This window comes from Xiphias gladius, chromosome 6, assembly GCF_016859285.1.
Source record: "Xiphias gladius isolate SHS-SW01 ecotype Sanya breed wild chromosome 6, ASM1685928v1, whole genome shotgun sequence".
Classification (NCBI taxonomy): domain Eukaryota; kingdom Metazoa; phylum Chordata; class Actinopteri; order Istiophoriformes; family Xiphiidae; genus Xiphias; species Xiphias gladius.
Genome location: NC_053405.1, coordinates 3,428,522 through 3,434,351, shown reverse-complemented (window position 1 = coordinate 3,434,351; position 5,830 = coordinate 3,428,522).

The following is a 5,830-nucleotide window of genomic DNA, read 5'->3' as shown; positions in this document are numbered from 1 at the left end:
CAGAGACGACACCTCAGGGCCGTGCCCATGCACGAATGCATAACCTGTTCTGTACTTTGTTCTTTACGTGAACTCTTACATCAACAGTGTAGAAATGCGCTTGACAGATATTCACAGGCACTTACTGAGCTCTAAGTGTGTGAAGTACAACAACCGAGTCCGACCTCTCAAACCCCTCCGGGCAGAGTAGCAAGCATCGATTTGATGATTTGCAGATAAAGAGATGTAAAGATCTCCGGTTTAAAATTGGGCCGAATTTGGTTGAAAAGTGAAGGTTTTTCATATGTCTAGGTTGAACATAATCATTGCTTCAACAGCAGGACTTAACTAAACAATGACATCTGGTCGTACAGAGAGTTTTTTTTTCTTTGTCATATTCTTCGTTTCCAGAAATATCTTTGATCGCTGAGAGCACTGTCAGATGAGCAGCCACGCCCCAGGACACCTGCAGTTATCATCAGTGCAGATCAACAATTTCAAGCGTTTTGCTGAAAGACTAAGTACTTTCCCTTGACACAAACACACACACACACACACGCTCACACACACGGAGACATGCACATACGTTGTTGAGAGCATGAAGACTGAAGATTTCGAGTACCTGACAAGATGAGACAGCACCCCAGACAGTGAAAAAACAAAAGGAATCAATTAAAATCCTTTTACAAGACTGCCACAGTGAGAATGGATGAACTGTCTGTACATGCATGAGGTCTGAGTCAGCACAGCATCTCCAGTATGAAGAGATAGCAGTGTCTATGTGTGTGTGTGCGCGTGTGTGTGTGTGTGTGTGTGTGTGTGTAGATTTGGGGGGGGGGTTCACTTGAAAGCAGGATTGATAAACAGCACTCCTCCCTTGATCCCAGCCAATCATGGGTGTGTTCATGGGTGTGGAGCCTGTACTCGCCCCTGAGCTTCCTTCAGCTCACCTGTGGGAACGAAGCCAAGTTATTACATTAATTTGAAAAGTTATAACGGCTCGGGGAGGATGAGCACGGGTGTCCTTGGTTGCATTTTCTACTCTGCTTTCTGAATCTGCTTCAGCTTTTTTGCATTAAGTGCATGCACAAAACTCTAAATAATTGGTTTATTTCTTTCATATCACCTAAATCCTGTTGTTGTGAACCGTCACTTTTTCTTGGGACCCCCTGGGGGACCCTGGCCCCCAAGTTGGGTACAACAGCTTGACAGAATAGTGACGATCAGAGACCTTTTACATATCATCGCTTTTTAAAGTTGATAAAGGCCTGTTTGCAGAATCCAGCAGCATCAATTTGGAGCCGTGATCGTGTCAACTCGATGAATGCGAGTCCAATCTTCACTTTCCTTTTACCTCTGGTTTGGTCTCCACCAACTCCTGAAGAAAATATGTGTCTCTTTAGATGATAAATGTCGCACTGTCTTCATCAGCTGGTCGCTAACTGTGTCCGTCTGCTGTTTGGTGCTAACAAGGTGGGGCACAGTCATCAGAGCCTGCTTGCTGAAAACGGCTGCCTGCAGCTGCCGAACCAGGCAGCAGATGCACTGTAAAACCAAAACTATGAGCTACAAGAGGCTAAAAAGCCCGGCGGAACTGCAGAGCTGAGGAGGCTTCTTTGTGGATTTGTCACTGCGAGCAACCCCTCTCATTTTACAGGCGGTCATTTAATGGGTTGTTGATATAAAGAATTCTGATTAGTGGTGCTTTTTCCAATTAGCCCCACTGCAGTATTCAGTTCAGGGCAAGATAAGGACGCCTGAGCGACGTTACACGATAGAAAGTAGTTGAGGCATTAAGATATCACGGGATGAACAACTTTCAGGTCTGAGGCTCAGAGAAGTGCCTGGTCTTGGAAATTATCCAGATTTAAACAACCTCATTTGCCTTTTTTGTCGAATTTTAGTGCTGGATCGAATTCCACTTCAAGAATTTTAACGTTAATGCTCCGCCATATTTTCCATTTCTTGTCCCTGAGCCTTACAAATAAGACAGATTCTGCACACACACACACACACACACACACACAAACACAAACACACACACACACACACACACACACACTATATCAGGCAACCATAGAAACCCAGTGGTGTGTGTAGGCCTTATCGTGTCTCTGGTAATTAGGAATGAAAGCAGATAGGAGAGGCTGGGAACAGTGGGACTACGCCTCAGATACACACCCTAAAATGGTTTAACTTACTCAGTAAGAGGAGAAAACAGGACGCACACAGACAAACAAACACACAGACAGTGAATGCGTCGAGTTCAGAGATTCACTTCAGAGCTCTGAGAGGCGTTTGTGCAGCAGGTTATGCAGCTAACTATGACCGTCTTCATCCTCTGTCTTAATTTAGTGCTCTGCCAGAAGCCAGTTCACTCACTGAAACATGCTCATGCAGACCCCTAGTTCAAGTTCGGTACTTTGTCATAGCAAAAACGTAGCTTTTAAAAAGGGAAGACCGGCACTGGAATGCCGTTCTGGCAAAAGGTGCATATCTGTGCCGGCCTATGTGCAGGCAAAGGCGTGTTCTTGAGTGCGATTTGCCACAGGGAAAAACATGATAGTAAGGTGGGATTTTTTCTTTTTTTCTCCCCCTGAGAAAGACGTTAAGGCAGTTTACTACATGACTGAATCACGCACCGAGAGGAGAAGCACACACGAGCTCCAAGACTAAGTCGATACCGGCTGGATTCATCGTCATATCCCACGATATGACCCCGTCCCTCCGCGCCCAGTCTGCAGTTACACTTGTTCTGATTGAAAACAACTGGCTCGCAATAAGTCACGAACAGCAAACACTAAATGTTCCCGGTTCTCTCTGGTAGTTTCGCTGGTGCGTGCTCACACAAACAACTCACGATCCCACACACACACACACACACACACACACACACGCTAAATTCCTCAGTGGCTGCGGAGATGATCGGGTGACGGGGTGGCATCAGGGATGCGTGTCCTTGAACTGCAGGGTCCGGGCCCAGGCTGTTGGCAAACGCATGTTGTTATTTTTTTTTTTACCATCGCTCTCACTATTTATGCCGGTGGACTGTGCTGGGTAACAGTCAGGAGAGAGAAAACCGGCCGACAGGTGAGGTGCTTCGGTGCAAAGGCGCGCTTGTCACGCGTTGGACACGAAAACAGCGAAAACCCCGACTGGATGCGTCGTTGTTGGGAGTCCATCCGTGTCATCTGACTCTTCCGCTCCTCTTCCCTTGTCAGATTGATCATCGACTCTCCCCAAAGGAGGTTTTGACCTTGTGATCTCAGGTCAAACGAGTCTGCAGACAACGCAAGTGTCTCTGCGCGGGCTGCTGAGAGAACAGAGGTGCCATGAGCCAGATGCATTAGGGTGCCGACATGCTGATTTTCAGCAGGTGTGGGTCCATCATCCCTAGTGCAGCACGTTAGCAGCAGGCGGACATTTGCTACACGGGACTGACATTGGCCTTGCGGGTATTTGGCCACAGACCAAAATTCTGGACGAATTACAGTTTCGACCCGGTGATGGCGCTAGATGAAAAGTCAGAGGACCGCCGAGGTCGGTACAATCCATCCACGAAGGGAGCAGGAGTGTCTGTGCAAAATTTCATGGCGATCCATCCGGTAGTAGTTGGGCAATGGTCCAGGCTGAGTAAAAATACAAAACTGTGCATCTGCTGCAAAAACACGAGGGCAGGGAGCTCGTGAATCGCACTTCATGCTCGTGTACAGGCTGAAGTCTGTGCGGGTGTCACGCCCGCCAACTCGGCGGATTTTCCACCGCGCACAGAGGTCACGTTGCTCTCAGACCGGCGCAGGCGACAGGTCACACGCCCCCCGCGCCCCGGGAAACACCAACGAAGGGCGCGGAACCAGACTGGCTGCGCGGATGGCACCGCATTCGGGCTGCGCTGTGCCTGCATTCTCAGAGCCAGGGGACATCTGTGCCCCCTGGGGGATCAGATGTTCTGACGAGGCCGTCGTCTGAGGATGAGAAAGTACACGTGAAGAAAAAGTGACTTTGCACACGGCAGACGCCCGCTGCAAAGAGCAGACCGACCCTTTACTGTAACTGTAACGTCGCACAAAATGAATAATAAACAATTAATGTTTAAACAAAATCAGTACAAAGGTCCGGAAATCAGGGCTGTTTGTATGAGTTGATCTTTTTGGACAGTGATTTCAACCATCTCTTAGAGTGATAAAAAAAAAATATTCAACCTAGAACGAGTCCAGAACAACTGCCAAACTTGTTTTTCCAGTGAGTCCCACCCATAGGCCGCAGGCGAGTGTTTTAATAGTGTGTGTGTGTGTGTGTGTCTGTGTGTGTGAGTTTGTTCTCCCTGGAAGAGACAAGAAGTCAGTGGGTGAGAGCGGTGTGCAGGAAAATCGTTAAGCCTGGAGACAAGACCTGGGCAGGAGACGGCCGGGATGCACCTGGGTGGCTGTTTCTAATCGAGAGGCCGCGTCGTGCGTCGCCGGGTCAGGTGGAGGCATCACCTGCAGCTTTCCGCGGTTTGCCTCGAGGCTCCTCCGCGGCTGTCGCTTCTGCTTAACGCTGCAGAGGTTACAAGTTGTGTCGGGATATCGGAACATGTTAAAAGACATGCAGGTGTTTGCGTCTGCAAATTTCCACATGAAACACATTTTGAATGAATAAGATGTTTGAAGGAAATCTGGTGGATCATCTAAATATTATACGTATTCTCATGGAATTATCTTTATGCATTTTGTGTTGCATATGTTCTTCCTTTCTCTCTTTTTTAAATCCATATCTTTTTTAGCTGCATGAACACTGGCAAAGAAAAGTTGCGCATACTGGAGAGCACACACGTTTCTAGCTCTACACTTGTGAGGACTCTGACTGACACATCCAGCTGTTAACCCAAACCTTGACCCTAACAAGAATGTAAACCTTTAACCTAAAACCAAGTCTTAACCCTGAAACAGACCTTTGCAATGTCCTCTCTTTAAAAAAAATAAATAAATAAAATGTCCTCACTGTTTAAACATGTCCTCACTTTCCAAGATGATTGCATTTTTCAAAAATGTCCTCACTTTGCAGAATTGTCTCAACTTTTCCAAAATATCTGAACTTTTTAAAACTGTTCTCACTTTCCGAAATGAACTCACTCTCCAAATACGTCGATCCTTTTCCAAAATGTCCTCGGTTTCCTAAAATGTCCTTACGCTCCAAAAGTGTCCTCACCTTACCACTTTGTCCTTGCTGTTTCAAAAAATGTCCTCACCATTCAAAAATGTCCTCGTTTCCGAAAAACGCAAAACTTTTCCAAAATATCTTGCCTTTTCTTAAAAAAAATTGTCCTCACATGTCCAGAGAATGTCCTCACTTTCCAAAAATGTCCTCTCGACGTGTCTTTACTTTACCAAATATTCCTGGCGTTTCGAAAATGTCCTCAGTGGTCTGAAAGTCAAATTAGTCCCCACAAAGATAGAAGTAGGCTACAGCAACACACACACACACACACACACACACACACACACACACACACACACACACACACACACACACACACTGTGTCTCCAGGGGAGTTTGGAAGGGAGAGCGGGGAGTGGTTTTTGGCTCGGCAGGTTTGGGAGAGACGGAGGGGTGCGGTCACCAGCCTCCAAAAACGATCCTCCGCTGCCGCCTGTTGCAGTCTGCACCAGCGGGACCGAGGGACCGGGGCTCACAGGTGGAGACAGGAAGAGAGAGGGAGAGACGGAGAGGGAGAGAGAGAGAGAGGGAGAGAGAGAGAGAGAGAGAGGGAGAGGCAACCGGCCTGCGGGGGCCCTCTTCCGCCCGCTGGCTCCCGACCCCCCCCGGACAACTCCCACAGAGTCGCCTTTGCTGCCGCTTCGTAGTCAGG